We start from the raw sequence: 19,759 nt of genomic DNA, 5'->3' as shown, positions 1-19,759 counted from the left end.
AGAAAACAATTTTGAAATTTTCAAAAAGTGCCCACGTGGTTTATGGATGGACCCTTGTTGGGAAACGCTAAACAACTTTTTCCGGTTAAAAATTTCAAAAACGAAGCCAACAAACAACAAAAGCCATGTTAGCTGTTAAACCACTCAAAAGGCACTCATAAAAAGGAACACTGAGTTCTTTAACCCTCTACAACCTAACCCCGCCTTTAGACGGGCTTCGATCTAAAAAATCGCCAAAAATCAATTTTCCAACCGATTTTTGATCTTTAAAAAGCATTGTAAAGAAGAACTCTTAAAATTTTAGAAAAATTCAGGGTTGGAAGTTTAACTTGTTTTATGTGACTTTGCCAATGTTTTTAAAAATGTTTTTTTTTAGGGGTCAACTTTGGCTGTGTTTTTTAGTAACATTTTCTATATTTTCACGCATTTTTTTTGCAATTTAAATGATGATGGTGCCATTCTATAGCAAAAAATGTGAAAAACAAGCAAAAAATTTAAAGACTGACTGTAAAAACGTGAAAAAAATTAGATAGGCAGAATGTAATTATATTAGGTGGTAGAATAGGCCAAATACTACTAAAAACAAACATAAACCAAACAAGATAAATGCAAATAAAAATACTAAAAATAAAACAAGAAAAACATAAAACAAGAGAAGTAAAGTTTTTCGTAGAACAAAAGTTGCTCAAAATGACCTCCTGAACACGGGGAAAAAAAAATTCGAAAAAAAATTTGGGCAGTAGAGCGTTAAGTTCATTTACTACGTCATGGTTAAAACGTAATCAGCCGTTTGACAACTGATTTTGGCGTTTAAGTGCTTTTTAATTCGAAAACGTTCGAATTAGCAGACATTCAAATTAGCGAATCCATTTTTTAATAAAAACAATTATTGCGAATCAAGCAAAACAATTTAAGTGGGCCAAAGACGAAACGTAAATAAAAAAGTCCATCATTCTCACGTCAATTGATGTTTATACAAGAAATGTCAAGATTTGCTAGAAGTATGCAAAGAAATATTTTTATAAATTAAAACAAGACAAAATTTCTCTCAAAAGAATATGGCAATGGGCACCCCATAAACCAAGTTTAGCACACTTGGAATTTTTTTCAAACTTTTTTCTATAATTTTGAACAAACGCTTATTTAAATTAAAAAAACTATCTTAATCCACCTATGTGGTTGGTGCCTTCCTCACTTTTTACCAACATTTGGAGATATGATGGGTTTGGACACAAATTCCATATATTTCTCAATAAAAAAAACACAAATATCACTTAAGCGGTCATAACTTAAGACAGGGTTGACTCATTGGAAAGACTCATTACTTAACCAAAGATGGGTCGGATGATGGATCCGGACAGGCAACCTTCGGGAAGTCGCGTGTTTCCGCCTTTCTTACAAAGTTTCCTTACAAACTGTGTACAAAGTACACGTACGTGACTGCCGATGGGTTAAAAAAGTACATAAATATCACTTATGTTGTCATATCTCGAGACAGGGTTGCCAGATCTTCAATGTTTTAGACTCGTTGAAAAGGTCTTTTGATAACCTAACCAACGATGGTTCGGATGGTGGATCCGGACATAGTTTACATGCATTTAAGTGAGATCCGGCTTCCAAATAGTACATAAATATCACTTAAGTGGACATATCTCGAGACAGGGTTGCCAGATTTTCAATGTTTTGGACTCGTTGGAAAGATCTTTTGATTACCTATCCAACTATAGGTTGGATGATAGATCCGGATTTAGTTTTCATACAGATAAGTGAGATCCGGCTTCAAAAAAGTGCATAAATATTACTTAAGTGGTCATAACATGAGACAGGGTTGCCAGATCTTCAACGTTTTAGACTTGTTTGAAAGGGTTTTCAATCACCTATCCAGCCATGCACAGTGGGAAAAATCGAGGCAAAAAACGGACTTAATTGATGTCGGTCAATTAGAACTTTGACCCAAAACTTTTATTATGTGAAAAATTCCGAGGAATCGATTGGTGATGGTGAGAACCCGCGGAAATTTGCGTAAGGCCCGGTTAAGGCCGATTTACCCTGTTTGTTTGCTATTTTTATTCGTTTTAATTATGTTGCTGAAATGTTCAATACTTTGACATAACTTTTTCTTAAGTGAAAAATTCCGAGGAATTGATTGGTGATAGTGAGAATCCGCGGAAAATTCCGATGTCCCCTAGTTTTTGATGTTTTTAGTTTTAAATATGTTGCTGAAATGTTCCATGCTTTGCACAACTCTGTCTTATCTAAGTGAAAAATTCCGAGAAATCACTTGGTGATGATGAGGACCCGCAAAATGTACCTGAAACTCATTTCGATGGAGTAGAGAAGAGAGAAGAAAAAGTTATGTCAAAGCATTGAACATTTCAGCAACATATCTAAAACTGATAAAACAGCAAAAAATAGAGTAAATCGGCCTTAAACGGACCTTACGCAAATTTCCGTGGGTTCTCACCATCACTAATCGATTCCTCAGAATTTTTCACATAGGAAAAGTCTTGGTTGAAAGTTCTAATTGAATGGCATCAATTAAGTCCGTTTTTTGCCTCGATTTTTCCCACTGTGCGATGGTTTGGATGATAAATCCGGACATAGTTTTCATATAGATAAGTGAGAACGAAACGAAGTTGACTTTATAGCTGTCGGCCACCATTGCTAGTACCAACCACTAGTGTCTTTCTTTTTGTCTACAAGGACTTCGCCGCCCTGGGCTCCTAAGTGTATGAAAGTATGGCACGGAGCGACGGCGCCGAATACCCATATTTACACAAAGAATTTTAGAGCGCCCGCTGCGGGATTCGAAACAGCGACCTCTGGATTGTGAGTCCAGTGCGCGGTCCGATTGATCCACACGGGCGGGACAAGATAAGATAAGTGAGATCCGGCATCAAAATTTCAGCATCCGGTTCTCAACTCTGACACTTTTTTATACGTAACTTTTGAACTACTTATCGGATCTTCAAACAATTCAATAGCGCAGAATGGGGCACCAAAACAGATCGAATGCAACTTGTTTGACTCATATCGGATCAGCCAGTGCCGAGAAAACTTGGCAAGAATTTTGAGCACCGAGGGGAATACGCACACACATACACACACACACACACACACATACCTTTGTTCAGTTTTCGATAGTGAGTCGATAGATATACATGAATATAGGTCTACGAGCTGTTTTTCAAAAGTTTATTTTTCGAGCAGGATTATAGCCTTACCTCAGTGAGGAAGGCAAAACGTTAAACTTTGAGTGTTTTTTATGTTATGTGTCTTCGGCAAAGTTGTAAGTTATTATTAGGACTTGGGTCTGGACCAGTTGTCACCCCTGATGACGGTACACGGAAAACCAGTAATTTTCAACTCACGAAATTTCGGAAACTGTTGCTCCGATTTTCCACGTGAAAAAAAATCTGATCTTTGCAATAAAAATATTTCAAAAGTTTTATCATTTGTATCTGAACTATGAAATAAGGAAACTAAAAAGTGACGAAACAGCCTACAAATCCTTTAAAAAACGTTACTTAATCCACCTTTAGGTGGTTGGTGCCTTCCTCTCATTTATAGAGTGACTCCAACCCCTCTAAAGTGTCCGCATGATTTATGGATCTCCCCTAACGTGATCCTAATAAAAATAAGTGATGAGTAAAAAAAACAGACCACCTACAGACTTCTTGCCAAGATTATACAGACCCCGCCTTTGAGGAAAATGGCATCCCTCTACACGGCTTTTTTGTGGCGACCAGACCCGACAATTTGAGGTTATGTAAATTCAGACCATTTTTTAAACTGCTTGTAATTTTAGATAGGTAAGTCAGATCTTGAAAATTCTTAATCCACAAGAAAGGTCATTTCAGAACCTTTCTAACAATATAAACTGTGGCAGGTTTCCATGAAAATACCACCCTTTTTTGCAAATTGTGAAATTTATATGCAGCAGTTTTTTAAGCATAACTTTTGATGTGCTTTACTAAATCTTATAAATTTCCAAGACGAATCGAATGAGGCCAATACGGTCAAAATCGGCTCAGTCAGTGGCGAGATATTCCAGTGACATTGATTCGGTACACATGTCTACATACAGCCACACACACAGACATTTGCTCAGCTGGTGATTCTGAGTCGATATGTGTAAACGACGGTAGGTCTAGGAGGTCCAATTAAAAAGTTCATTTTCGAGTGATTTTATAGCCTTTCCTCAGTAATGTGAGGAAGGCAAAACAGTGCTGAAAAATTCTACTTTTTAGTACTTGTAGCCCAAACGTTTAAGCTGCATAAGCGTTTCACAGAAAGTTATATTCAAAAATATTGTTCGAAACTTGATATTTCAGCACTCGTCGTATTTAATCAAATAGAAAAAGAAAAGAAAAACATCGGATCTGAAACAATTGATTTTAAATGAATTTTCCTTGAGAAAATATAAAAAAATCTTCTTTTTATATTTTGAGGAGCCACAATGTTACAATGAATCAAGACAATAGAAAAGATGTTTTAATTTGATTTCCTGCAATTCTTTTTTCACCTTTTTTAAATTTTGAGGAACTGTACTTTAATTCAACATGCAATCCGATTTACTCATTTGTAATAATTACATTTTTAAGGCTCTGGAAGGCATCATTCCCGATCGGCCATTTGGCGGCCATGTTTGTTATAGAAAAACATTCAAATCTTTATTCAGAATGTATCAATCAAAAATTGGTTTTCTTTTTGTTGTTTGTAGAAGCATTTTACATGTCGTGATTTTATTTTCATTTCAATTAACTATTACTGGACCTTGCATTAAAACCATCATTGACAGTAATTGTCCCAAAAGTGAAAGACACCTTCTACGACCTTAAGCAATTTAAATTGATGACTGAGTGAGTAGGTGAGAGGGAGAGTGAGTGAATTGTTGAGTGAGTGAACGAGTAAGTGAGTGAGTTTGTTAGTGTGTGAGTGAGTGAGTGAGTGAGTGAATAAATGATTAAGTGAGTGAGTGTCATTTGAACTTGATGAATTGATAGTGAGTAAGAAAGTTAGTTAATATGAATGATAGAAGAATATGAAAATCTATTCTAGATGTCCTAAGCAATGAGTAGGGTTAGTGAAATTTCACGATTTCGCGGAAGGCGGGAAATCCTTGAAATTTTGGTTTTCCGTGGAATCGCGAGAAATACTATATTCGTCTATCCAATACACTTTTTCAAGTATTGTATTCATTTGGATCAAGTACTTACATTTTAAAATATATATATATATATGAACTGTTATTTAAATATAACTCTTTTCTCAATTGCAAGCTGCTAGATTTCGTCAAATATTCCTATTGAGCATCATTTTTTAAGTTCACTATAACTTTTCAATCTGAAGTAACCTTAACTGTTTTGCCCGAGGTTTCGCCCTATTAAAAAATATTAAGGAAATCATCAGATTTAAAAAAAAAATACAAGAATACATGACTAAAATGAGCAGAGGAATTAATACAAGATTCAGCATTGAAATCACGTTTCAAAATGATAACGGTAATTAAAAGTTGTTTGCTAATTCAAATATAAATTTATTGCAAAAAAATACAATATCTCTATTTTAACATATGACTTTTTACATAATTGTAACATTTTTCACACTCCGTGGAATTTTTGCGAATTTTGTGTTTTAAAATTATGATTTCCTTGAAAATTGCAATTTTGAGTTTGAATGTTAAATTCAGTTATTGCCATCTCCAACCACGTAAAACCAAAGCAATAAAGATAATAGAATATCATTTAACATTCTGTCGAACAACTTGAAGTCAATCAATTTTCAAGTGTCACCCTATTGGTTTGTCCACGCCAGAAACGATAAGGAGCAATTCCAGCCCAAAACAGGAATTTTTCAGGTACCGTAATCTGGGGTGAATCGGGACTACAGTCTGAATAGGGACAGCAGTTTCTAGAGCACCTAAAGCTTTTAAATTTGGAAATGGATGTACACATTTTGTTGACCTGAGTCTGTTCTAACCAAAACCAACCAGAAAAATCAAAATATTGTGCTCCAACATGGTTAAAACTGCTGTCCCAATTCGCCCCATGTGTCCCGATTGACCCCAGTTTACGGTACTTTTTTCTAGACCCTCTCCGATTTCAATGAAACGTTGTAGACATGCTATCCTACGCTTATGTATGCAATTTTTGTGTATATGGAGCCAGTTTCACTCAATAATGACATTTGAGAAGGGCGTTAGTGTTTTAAATATTTTTGTAATACGGAATTTAAATATTTCTGTATCTCCAAGCCGTTGCATCGTATCAAAAAGTGGTCAAAGACAAACTTGTAGGAAATTTGACGGGCTTTCCGAAAAAATACACTGAAAGAAAACACATGCCACTTTTTGGAGATTTTCAAATTTTTAAGTTTATAAGTCCAATTTGAGGTTGAGCCTACGATTTTTCTTTGTTCAAAATTTTTGTGAATATAGCCTAAGATGTTACAAAGGGCTCACGAAAAATGCAGGATGGAGCAACTTACATACAAAAATCATTTACTGAAACTGTTTTTTTTGAAAAGTGCTCTAAACGTCAAAATTTTTAAAAACCGAATACGGGAATCGATTCTCCAGACAATTTAACATAAAAGTCTCCATATTGACCACTGTCTTAAGTCGGTTTTAAAAATAAAAATGTTGAAAGAAAATGGTCTTTTGATGGTTTTTGACAATTTCTTTATGACAGAGTTGATTTTTCAGTCTCGTAAATATTTTAACCGGAAAGCTCGTCCAATTTCCCATAATATTGCCTTTGACCACTTTTCGAAATAACTCGTTTTTTTAATGATTTGAGCTAATTTACAATCCAGGTTACTACCATCCACTGAACTACACTGAAAAAAATATTCAGTTTTCAGTTATGAGCAATTCAATAAGCTTATATCTGTGAGCCCATACTTCCAATTGAAATGTGGTCAAAGACAATCTTATGGGAAATTGGACGAGCTTTCCAGTAGACATATTCACGAGACTGAAAATTCAAGTCTGTCAGATAGAAATTGTCAAATATCATCAAAAAAAAACAAATTTTTCAGCATTTTTATTTTTCAAGCCGCTGTGACTTCACAAGGATTGGACTTAGGAAGGTGGTCAATATGGAATCTTTTATGTAAAATTGTCTGGAGAATCGACTCTCGTATTCGGTTTTTGTAAATTATGACGTTTAGAGCACTTTAAAAAAAAAAAACAGTTTCAGTAAATGATTTTTGTATTTTTTTTATGTGAGTTGCTCCATCCTGCATTTTTCGTGAGTCTTTTTGTAACATCTTAGGCCTATTTTCACAAAAAATTTGAACGACAAAAAAATCGTGGGCTTACCCTCAAATTTGACTTTTAAACTTAAAAATCAAAAAATTGCATAAAAGTGGCGTGTTTTTTTCTTTCAGTGTATTTTTTTCGGAAAGCCCGTCAAATTTCCTACAAGTTTGTCTTTGACCACTTTTTGATACGATGCAACGGCTTGGAGATACAGAAATATTTAAATTCCGAATTACAAAAATATTTAAAACACTAACGCCCTTCTCAAATGTCATTATCGAGTGAAACTGGCTCTATATACACAAAAATGGCTTACATAAGCGTAGGATAACATGTCTACAAAGTTTCATTGAAATCGGAGAGGGTCCGGTACAACCGATTCCCTATTTGACATAGAATTGCTCCAAGAAAAATTCTTTCCAGTTGAATTTTCTTCGTAAGAACACCGAGACAAAAAAAAAGTTCCATCACAATTTTCCATTCTATTTGCATACAACCAATGAGATCAAAATGAGAGAAAAAACACGCCAGCGAAATCTGCCAGAAGAAAATCGTATTTGCGGGGGTGGGGCGGACAACAATTCCTTCCAAAATCCACTTGACGAGCTTGAGCTGGCACGAAACGCTGGAACCACTTTCACTTAGCACATTCTCAAAACGTTGGGTAAATTTATCGAAAAATTATTCATGAACCCGCGTGTTGCAGCAAGCTCTTTTCTCACTTGGCGAATTGATTCAGCTGCGCAAATTTCCACGAGCTGCGCTGTTTTTTTCTTATTATTTTGAAGAAAAAAAAAGGAAATTTTCCCTCCGTGTCGTTGGGGGCGCGTGATCTTTGCACTCATTTTCCGAGAAGGTAATCGTTCAATACATCACGCCAGCCTCCTGCTCTTCCGGAAAACATCTGGAGAAAAGAAACCGGAAAAAAAACTCTCTTTACCAAAGAAATACGACTTTTTACTGGTAAATGATTTTTCTCACAGGGAAAAATAAAAAAAACACTGAAAATTTTAAGAAATTTGTAAAATTGAATCCAATGAAAATAAAAAAAAAACTCAAAATTAATTCCTGCTAGGTGAATCACTCCCACTTTCATTCTTCACATCCTTTTTTGGGTGTCTATTTACCTTTTTTTTCTTCTTCTTCTTCTTTTAGTTGGGTCGGTGTGTGTATAAGTTTGAGTTTGGGATCTCGCCGAAAAGTCAAATTTCCTAGGAAAGGAATTATTTTTATCTACCCCGGCCGGGTCGGAGAGGCAGCAGCAGCAATTCGGAACCCCTCTCCTGCGCCGAAGATCTATTTTGGGGCGGGTACTTATTTTAAATTTGGTGCTAGCTTTCCTTCCTTTTTTGTAAACAGATGGTACTTTTTCGGTGAAAAAAATGGGGGAAAATTTAAATCGATAGCGGTGCTCTCTGTAATTGGCGGAAAACGGATGTGAAATGGGTGACACTTTTGGTCCCGTGGAGGAAAATGATCTCGGAAAATCGCACCTTTGGGGATATTTATCTGATTAACTGTTGATTAGGGTGCTATCATTTGAAGTACAAAAAAGGCTCCGCAAATCTCATGAGTTATCATGAGGCAATCAATTTCAAAGTTGAGATAAATGTCTAGCTATCAAGCGTTTCCATTGAAAAAAGATATTAGAAATCAAAAAAAAGGAAACGCATGGTTGTTCAAAAATTAAGAACACATCTTACTGAGAACTCTTTAATAAAATTTAGGGTTGAAACATTTTGTTCAATTAATCAATTAAGAATGGAAACTTTTCAAACAGTTGATACACTTATACGAAAAAAAACAAAGTCAGAGATTTTCTACTAGAAAAAAGTCACTCAAGTATTTTTAGGGAGATTTTTACGCCAAGTGGCAAAGGATGCTCCTCCAACCCTCTACAGCCCAAATTTTCTTCCAAAAATTTTTATTTTCCCCGTGTTCAGGAGGTCATTTTGAGCCACTTTTGTTCTGCGAAAAACTTTACTTCTCTTGTTTTATGTTTTTCTTGTTTTATTTTCAGTATTTGAATTTGCATTTATCTTGTTTGTTTGGCATAATAGCCAAATTTCCAATTAGGATCGCTGTTAACTGTACTTAAATATTAATGTACATTATACATTCATTGTTACTTATTTTTTTCAGAATTAATACTGATATGCTACAAATCAATATTCATTCTTTGAATGAACTTTATTAAATAAGCATTTTTCGACAGTGTTTTTGCCTTTCTTACAAAAGAAAGGTTTAAGGTTTGCTTTAGGGAAAACTCTTTTCTCAGAAATCTTAAAAAAATCGTGCACGGCGAGGAATCGTCCCAGGAAAAAATACTATTACTAAATTGAAGGTTTAGATGCGCTCTTTCGAATGAATTTTGGCCCGAAACCCGGAACTCAAAGTCTGATTTTTGAGAGCTCTTTTTCTGAAATACTTGAGCGATGTCTGTATCCGCTCCTAAAAATTTGTGTCTTCCATCATTGGAAAACCGCTCGTAAAACCCACAATTTTTATAAGTCAGATTTGTAGCCGTGGGGTCGGAGACGAACATTTTATTTTTCGATTCACAATTTTCGACCAATAAATGTGGTCAAAGCCATTTTTAGATGTATTTTTTGGACAATTTTACAGATAACACTATCAAATTAAAAGAATTCAGTTTCAAACTAAAATCCATTGGAAAACATACGCCATAAACTGCTTCGGCCCATAATTTGAAGCTTTTCCAAAATGTATTTCCAGAGATAAAGCCATATTAGTGTTTTTCGTTTTATTTTTACCCTATTTTTTCCCATTAATTTTTTGGTTTTATACAGAATCATTAGGCTTAGTGATTTTTCACGCTCAAAAATTGCAAATTTCACGGGGCCCTCAATTTCAAACCATCAAATTTCACGGAAATTTCGCGGAACATGAAAAACGTTAAAATAATTCTGAAAATCTTATGTTAAAATTACAGAAACTACTTGTTATGCTTTATTTGATATTATTTTTGAATAAACTAAAAAATATCTTCACTAAATTTTAACGTGACGCAAACATTTTTTTTTTACTAATTTCCAAAAAAGTTTCCACCTGGATTATAAATTTGATTTATATATATATTGAAACGAAATGAAGAGCATATGTGCATTCCCACTTATTAAACTACATTTTTCAAATGTTCGGTTGAAAAGTTTTTGTTTTGTCCAGCCAAAATTATTAAATAATTATTGGCTTGAATTTCCTGCGACATTTTGCCAAGTAGATTTTTTTGCAACTATGTAAAATATCAAAACAAGAACATAAATCAAAAATAAGTGGCATTTATTAAATTTCCACGGGAATTATCTACTTTAATAATCAAATATCGTAAAAATTTAATATGACTAAGAAAAAACTGTTATGCTCTCAAAATGTGATTTCAAAAATCAATAATACTATTCAATTAATCTTGAGTAAACCAAACTGGAATCTGAAAATTTAAGTTTTGGCTGAAAATGTCAAAATTAGTAAAAATATAAACTTTTTGGTAAGAGAATAACTGCAATCAATTTTGATTTATAATATTTTTCATGTTTGTGATAAGTTGATGATTCCGAGAACATGTTTTTAGTAATTTTTGTTAACATCATATAAGTATTCAGCAGCATTCACTTTTCAGTAAATGAGCTTTTCAATTTAATACTATAAATACTATAGAAGTGCGTGGCCGAATGGTTACGCTGTCCGCTTTGTAAGCGGATGATTCTGGGTTCGATTCCCATCTGCTGCAACCTTCCATCGGATGAGGAAGTAAAATGTCGGTCCTGGCCTTGGTTGTTAGGCCGTTAAGTCATTCCAGGTGTAGGAGTCGTCTCCATGCCATAAGTACAAAAAAACACACCAAACCAAGCCTACTCCGGTGGAATCGCTGGCGGCGGTTGGACTCGCAATCCAAAGGTCGTCAGTTCAAACTCTGGGGTCGTTAATGTGGATGGTTTGATTGATAATGAAATTTATTTAATAGGCCTTTATGGATGAAATATTTATTAAATTGTTGTTTCAAAGAATTGATTTTAGAAAATTGAAAATTTCACGGAATTTCACGGAAATCTCAAAATTTCACGAATTTCACGCTGTCCGCGAAATCGTGAAAATTCACTAACCCTAATCATTAAATTTTCCGTACAATTCTCCATACAATTTTAGGGGCTGGTCATACAAAATGGGTATCTTGATGTTTGAAATTTTGTAACTTAAGAAGGGATTTTCTGATCGATTTGGTGTCTTCGGCAAAGTTGTAGGTAGACAAATAGGTGCTCGGATAAAAAATCGGATTTTTGTTCAACTTTTTATTACTTAAAGTTAAGTTACTTAAAGTTAAGTTCTCACAATACGTATTTTTTATATGTCTTAGGGTACTAAAAAATACATCTTTTGAGCCATAGTGCGTGATGGTTAGGGTGCCCAGAAAAAAATGACTCCCTGCTCCACAAGCTGAAAACAGTTTTTTAAGTTATTATAATCATCTGTGCAAATTTTGAGCGAAATTGGGTGAGATTAACCCATTGATACCCGAGACTAAAGTTGGTGAAAAAAATGTTTTTCATACAAAAATGACCTTTTTAAATCGCTAATAACTTTTCAGGGTCGAGTTTTACAGCTTTGGTATGTTCTACAAAGTTATAGAGCATTAAATTTTCAATAAGAATCTCACTTTTGGGAATATTTGGATGGAAGTAGCGCGCCGTGCAGACCAAACCGTAAGAAACTTGGGTTTTCCATACATTTTTTCGATTTTTCCCATACAAACTTCACCTCCGAGTATCAATGGGTAAATAATGACCACCCTAGTGATGGTTTATAATCTGCTTTATAAGATACGCATTTATGAAAAAAAATCGTTTTTGTAAAATATCGAAAACCTGGACAAAAAAAATCAATAAAAATATTTTTTAAGCCAAATTGAATTTACGATCGAAAATAAGTTAGATTTTTTTATCTAGTTTTTGCATTCGCATTTTAAAAATACTTCTTGTTAGAAAAGCACCCACGTATTTTTTTAATAGCAAATAAAATTTATTACAATTCTCTCTGAATCTTTGAAAATCCGGCAATAGTTTCTGAGAAACAGCCTCACAAAGAATTCGAATTGATGAAAATGATTTTTTCAAAGTTCAACCTATTTAGCCTGTAATTTTCAACTCACGAGATTTCGGGACCAATTGGTCCAATTTTCAATGTTAGAAAATTAAACTTTTGCGAAATTTGCTGATCATTTCTACATAAATAATTCAAAAACTCTATAATTTGGTCTAAAGTATGAAATTAGGAAAAAATTGTTGTAGGCCTTGAAATTATTTTTATTGAAAAGATCATAAAAATTCGCAAATTTTGCACCATCAAAATTGCCCTAAGAATGCAAATATATTAAATAAAAAAAAATACCTTTTTAATTGACAATCAAACTTATTTTAATCTTCATAGTTGTTGTCCTGTAAAATTGTGTTGCAAACTATTTCCAAAATCAGTATCAAAACAAATCTCAATAAATTTTTAATTTCCCAGGAAATTGGATGAAAAAGTCCCGTTTCCCGAGATGTTTGTAACCCCGACCCAGTCAACTAAATCGGAATTCTGAAACGGAATTCAATTCGAATCGTTTGAAACGGAAAACGTAAACGATTCGAATTGAATTCCGTTTCAGAGTTTCGATTGAGTTGACTGGCGAGATATCGAACGCTCTAACGGCCCACTTTTCACTGAAATATCCTGGGGTAATACATATTGGTTCTTCTATTCATTATAACATAAAACCTAGATAAAAACTTAAAATGACTCTCATAAACCAAGGAAGTTTATTTATTCTTTTTATAGGTTATTTTTTTTTTTGCATTACAGACACAAAATGGTAATAATTTGTTTGGTAAGATAGTGTAGTTTATTCAAAATTATTTTGTAGAGAAGAAGTATGAATCTAAAAGAAAAATATCCAGTAATTAAAAAATAATAATCAAAGCAAAATATTCTCAACACAGAAATAATAATAACTCATCTCACATCCCCTTAATCACTTGAACTTTTCCACTTATCCCAAAATTAATTGGTGACACCAGCAGCAGCAGCAGCAGTCACAACCAAAAAGCCCCTCTTCACAGCTCATGAAAATTCCGGCACTTTTACAAGGGCCCATCGCTTACCAAGTGAAAACTCTTTTTTTTTGCTGTAGCTGCTGCTGTTGGTTTTTGTTTCCAAACATTCCTGCCATGAACAACCCAAACAGACAACAGTGAATCCCGCCCTCACTTCCACTTCAAAGTGGTGAAAACATTTAACATATTTGGGAGAATGCTTGCTTCTTTCCCCCCTTTCCTCTTGTTCAGTAATTTTCCTCTAACTGGAAAATTCCTCACCAAAAAAAAACTCTTCTCCTAAAAAAGGTTAAAAAGTGTACCTTCGTGACTAACATTCTTTTTTTCCTTCTTTTTTTCTTTCCAGGTGAGCTTCCCATTCTTCTTATTCAGCGTTGTGAGCACCAGTCAATGTAACATTCACACATACACTATCAAGCACACACACACACACACCTACCATCAGCGAAGAATTTTCCGCTTTTCACGAGTGCGCCATTTTCTTCCGGTTTTACTCCTTTTTTTCGCCTCAACACTTTTTCAACCCACCAAAAGTCAACCAAACTAACTAGGCCGAAGATAAGTATAAACCTCTGAAGAAGACAAAAAAAACGCACATTTTTCATGGTCCACCTGGAATTCCCTCCCCGTAACTTTTATATAGGGAAGGATTTATCTGCCCGCGCGCCAAAAGTTGATGACCCCCGTTGGTCGGTGTGCGGTAATAAACCCTGCAAAAAGGCATTTTCCGATTTTTGAGCCCCTTTCGAAATCCCTCGCCGGGAATAAACTGGCACCGCAAAACCAACCCAGCGAGAAGGAATTCGATCCCGTGGACCGGAATTGGCAAAGGGAAGAGGTAGACAAGTTACATAAACAACCTCGGAACTTTAAACCACACACCTCAGAAAAGTTATTGGCCCGATTTGGGAACGGAAATTGACCCTTTTTCTGTCTGTTAGGGGATTGTTATCGGTGATAAATTTTAAAACAAAAGTTTAGGAAGGGAATAGGTATTGCAAAAAAAGTCTTTAAACACAACTCTACAAAAATAAAAACTAAACACAAAAAGACAGAAAAGACAGAAAAGACAGAAAAGACAGAAAAGACAGAAAAGACAGAAAAGACAGAAAAGACAGAAAAGACAGAAAAGACAGAAAAGACAGAAAAGACAGAAAAGACAGAAAAGACAGATAAGACAGAAAAGACAGAAAAGACAGAAAAGACAGAAAAGACAGAAAAGACAGAAAAGACAGAAAAGACAGAAAAGACAGAAAAGACAGAAAAGACAGAAAAGACAGAAAAGACAGAAAAGACAGAAAAGACAGAAAAGACAGAAAAGACAGAAAAGACAAAAAAGACAGAAAAGACAGAAAAGACAGAAAAGACAGAAAAGACAGAAAAGACAGAAAAGACAGAAAAGACAGAAAAGACAGAAAAGACAGAAAAGACAGAAAAGACAGAAAAGACAGAAAAGACAGAAAAGACAGAAAAGACAGAAATAAACAGAAAAGACAGAAAAGACAGAAAAGACAGAAAAGACAGAAAAGACAGAAAAGACAGAAAAGACAGAAAAGACAGAAAAGACAGAAAAGACAGAAAAGACAGAAAAGACAGAAAAGACAGAAAAGACAGAAAAGACAGAAAAGACAGAAAAGACAAAAAGACAAAAAGACAAAAAGACAAAAAGACAAAAAGACAAAAGAACGTTAGGTCTTTTTGGTCAAAAGGACGTTAATTTGGGATCAAACACATTTTCTACCCGACATAAGAGTTTTTTGATGCAATTGTCTTCGATTTAATATCAAAAATGTAAACTCGTCTATGATTTGAGTTAAGTAAAATGATCACAAACTTCCAAAGGTAGTTGCAAGGTAGCGTTACCAGTTTATCTTATCATTTTATTCCCACTTGATTAGTTTGTACCAAGGAAAAACCAAATTGTCTCGTTTAGTCGAAAAACAAATCGCGAAAAAAATGTCAAGTACCCACAACAAAAAAATGCAATCGTAATCCAACACAGACTTTTTTCCATTACAATTTCGAAGAACTTTCATTTCTCCACAAACAAAACGAGAATAGACATCTTCCTCTGTTGTCGCTGGCAAGTCGTCCTGCTCAATTTTGATCAAACGTCTGCAACGATTCAGCCGGTTGAAGATTAGCTTCCCCATGGCTTTCCTGGTTCCCTAATGTTGATTCTAATGCCAACAAGGATTTGCAAAAGGAGGGGGAGGAAAACGCCATAAGATTTTCCACCCCGAAATTGGCTACAAAATTGAAGTTGTCGCAATACTTCTCCATGATGAGAGTGCGTCTTTCATGGACGCTGGCAACACTGCCGTTTAACGGTCCACTCGCGATATTAAGATGGCACTGCAAGCAGACAAGGTGCAAACAAAAATCGTAAAAAGTTTCTCATTTTTGCAAAAAGCAAATCTGCAAGCGTCCTAGAGGGTAGTGAAATGGTAATAATTTTTAAATTATGCCATGAAAAAAAAATTACGTTGCGCAACTGGCAACGGGTTTTTTCGATAAAAAAAAAACCTAGAGAGGAAGAGAAAAATGGAGCATCAAAGACGAGATTGCAGCGAGGAGGTAGTTGGTCGGAACTTTTGCAACCGCAACTTGGTGTGGTGAGATGGTGGTGATGATTACGGGGTGGAAATGAACCGAATCGTTGGGCAAAAGATGCAGTGACAGTTGCCACCATAGACGGAAATTAAAGATGAGGTTTCATTTTGGGTGATTTGTTGGCATCACTGCGTTGAAATTCATCTGGCGCCAACCACAAATGACGTAGCATTTCAAAATAGAGGGTGGCCTAAAGTTGTGTGACAATTCTTACAAAATTATTGATTTTGGTATGAAAAAATGCGAGAGGAGGGCAACGTCATTTGGGGATGGCACATTTAAAGTTCAAGCTGCCAAATTAAAAATTTGAAATTTTGAAATTTCGTAAAACAAGAAGTTTTTAGTTACAAAATTAATGTCAGAAATCTGAGTAACCAGATGAGCTAAACAATCTTCAACAGTGTTCTATGACTGCTTGAAGATATATTTCACACTCATGCTCTGCAGGATTCGTCGCCATTATTGGTAAGCCATGCGGAAGTTGCCCAGTTAGTCAAGTGAAACGGACGATGACGGTTTAATTGTTTGTGGTGCAAGTGTGATTGTATCTTTTTCTTCCAAATGGAAGTGCTGCAAAGCATCGTAAAATGCAGCCAAAACTGACGAATATCATTTAGTTTTGGTCAATTATTCCAATTTATACTCGATACATATAAACCTGTTTTAAAAGAAAATAACTCAAAATAACTAAGAATTCATGAAAAGTGCAGTATTGAGGTTTTGCAGCGCGCCTGTGTTTCAAATGTAGGTGGCGCCAAATTGAGGTTACTTGCCAAAAATCGTATTTCTTTCTGCTGGATTCAAGAACAAAATCGCTTATTTCTCATGGTTCCCTGCATCAATCAAAATGAAACTGGTTGCAAAAGACGAGAAAAAATTTTTGCTTTAAAATAATGAACATAAATTTTCGGGCGCGCAAAAATTTGTGACCTTTTTCTTTAAAAAACATGTTTTGGAACACGAAAAAATGAGTTTCCCCGTATATATCAATGAAATAATCAGTTATATAGTTGATAACAGATATGTTAACGTATATTCAACAATTTTTATTGATTTTTGACAGACACTCTTGCCAAATAGTCCAAATTACTATCTTTTTATAAATTTACAGTTTTCTCATAGAAAAATCAAACAAATTTTGGAAAGTTGTACACCAAATTGTTGGAAATAATTTTTCTCATCCGAATCCGGCATAAGTTTTGTAAAAATGTTGATTATTGAGGAAAAAACACATTTTTTCAAAAAATCATAGGTTTAAGCTATTTGTTCATAGGTGGCGACATGTGTCTTTTAGCTTTGCTGCAAATCCTCTATCAATTTTCCAACAGTTAGCAAATCTGTTCAGCTACTCTCCGGTAGGTGGAACCCCAGAACAACTAAGCGGGTTTTGATTCTATTGGTTGTGAAACGGAAGATTCAATGTTTGGTGCGCCATCTTTTTTTCCGTAGACGAACCACATTTCCTAATTTTTTATATTTCGTGTTACAACACTTCAATTTGGATTTATTGCTACTAGAAAAGGGCTAAAAGAAAAATTAAACGAAAGTTGATTATCTAAACTACACTTATTTCTTTTTAGTAAATTGATTTACGTAGACACGTTAATATTATCTTCTAGCCAAAAAAATACATCATCAAAATTCACCCATTTTTTTTAGCTCCACCAAACCAAATAGTCGCAACATTAAAATGATTTAATCCGCTCGTAATCCGAAAAGCATTTTCGGTGTACGACACTGTCACAGACTAAAGCCAGAGTACTTCCCGTCCCCCTCTTCTCAGTTCTGAAACTAACGTCCGGACTTTGACATAATTGCCGACTGTGCATCTCACCCACCCACCCTGCACACCATCAGTGATTATCATAAGCCTTATCGTTTTCCTGTTGCATCCTGCGGCCGCCACCGGATCCCCTCCTCGAATGCAAATGACAGTGATAATGGCGGCGATGTCAGGTTATGTTTCATATTTATTGAAAATGCGTTTCCCGCGAAACCGAGGGGTGCCCCTATTAACACTGTCAGATTGGGATTCATGAAATTTTGTATTTAATTTAATTTAAACTTTCATATAAATTCAAAATTCATACAAAGCATGAGTTTAACAGATTCAAATGGTCGCTAGAAATACTAATTGATGGACCCCTCGCTCCGATTTGCCGGCAAAATGACCAACTGGAAACCCATATTTGCATTCCGGCATGAATGGTGTCACGACCAGACACTTTCAAAGTGTTACACTATTTTGCGGGGCCATTTGGTGTGCCCGAGGGTGCGCCACGCACAGATTATGCACGGAAGTACCACATCTGTTTATCTGTGGTGGGCAAATTTAAACAAATACATCTTTTTGACAAGTTTTTTTAAAATGACTCTGATGATTAGAAGCTTCACCAAGTTTGCTTCCCTCTTTGCGATTGCAGCACCACGTGGAAACTTTTAATCACTATCGCCTAAAACATGGCGTATTTCATATTTAGCTTTTTTTAGCCTAGATTAAGAAACATACATTTTGAGCTAATAAACCGATAAAAGGTTTTTCTCCTAACAGATAGGAGCGCCTCAAAGGAAACTGTCAATCACTATCTTTCAATAGATGGCGTGTCGCGTCTAGACCCTTCTTTTTGTTTTACTCAGCAAGTAGAATGCATTTTGAGCTTCTGAACACATTTTTCTCTTTTTGCATTGCAGCGCCTCGACGAACTGTCAATCGCTATCGCTCAATAGATGGCGTACCGCATTCGTAGCATTTTTTTTACTGTTTTTCGTTGCAAAATCAATACAATTTAAGCATTATAATGCGTTTTCCGTGCACAAAGAGACCAGCCAATTTATATGTGGACAAACGTGCATTAAAATGCACGCACGTGTGCATACGTGTGTTTGCCATTGGTGCAAAGTGCTTTTCTGCACACGACAGCGAAATTTAATTATGGGGTTGTCCATACAGCGAGCTCGTACGAACAGCATCCATACAAATATTGTGTGTGTTTGTAGGTGTGAGTACAAGTTCGCACTTTGCAAGCAAAACCCCATCATTGAGTGTGTGTGTGTCTCTCTGTGTGGGAGGGTTGAATTTATGATGGGATTTAATTCCGTTTGGTTTGACAGAAGGACCCCCTCCCTCCTCCACTCTGGAGGTGATATCAAAATGGCTTAAAGAGCGACTTTCCAGTGCGGACCATTTTTTTCTACCCCGTGACATGATGAATCGTTTTGGGGTTTCGCCATTCAGCAAAAGTTGACTGCCTTTAACGAGGGGTTTGACAGTTGATATAAAGAGTGTATTTTGGGGACAGGGAGCTCTGACAGTTCGGATTGGGTGGCCGGACTTTATGTCCGAATCTCTGCGTCCATTAGTGGCACCTGTGCACGTGGTCGATTCTATTTAATTAACTCCTGGCGACCCGTCCAGAACTCCTAACCTAACCTACAAAAGTTTCACAATTTTAGCAGTCGTTGATTATATTTTCCACCCCCAAACCCATACACTGTGTTCTAATTAGAACCCGTATTTAAGCTCTTGACAATCTCACAAGGGTGGGAACCGAGCAACTTTTTTTGCAGCCAAAAAAATACAAAAAAAAACCTTCATTACCATTTGTTGGTGAAAACGTTGCACGCATCAAGTAGATTAAATTTGGAGGTTGTATCGATTTTTATCGCACCGGACCGCGCGCGATAATTGAATGAAGCCCCTCCCTTCCTTCGGACGGTTGAATTTTCAATTTTGAAAATCCGTTTGTGACAAGTGTGTCCTTGGGTGACATTTGCG

The 19,759-nt window shown here is 35.5% G+C and overlaps 2 protein-coding genes across 14 annotated transcripts in view; both read left to right on the top strand.

The window, feature by feature from the left end:
* LOC120425161 (tolloid-like protein 2) overlaps positions 1-19,759 on the top strand; it is a 349,823-nt gene that overhangs the window by 268,814 nt on the left and 61,250 nt on the right. The window lies entirely within an intron of this gene.
* LOC120430222 (putative peptidyl-prolyl cis-trans isomerase dodo) overlaps positions 6,827-19,759 on the top strand; it is a 277,938-nt gene continuing 265,005 nt past the window's right edge. The window contains exon 1 of the mRNA XM_052710276.1: positions 6,827-6,830. The gene's annotated coding sequence lies outside the window, so the exon portion shown is untranslated. The remainder of the gene's footprint in view (positions 6,831-19,759) is intronic.

Source organism: Culex pipiens, chromosome 1, assembly GCF_016801865.2.
Source record: "Culex pipiens pallens isolate TS chromosome 1, TS_CPP_V2, whole genome shotgun sequence".
NCBI classification, from domain to species: domain Eukaryota; kingdom Metazoa; phylum Arthropoda; class Insecta; order Diptera; family Culicidae; genus Culex; species Culex pipiens.
Note: the sequence above shows the minus strand (reverse complement) of the source record. Positions and strands in the feature narration are given on the sequence as shown.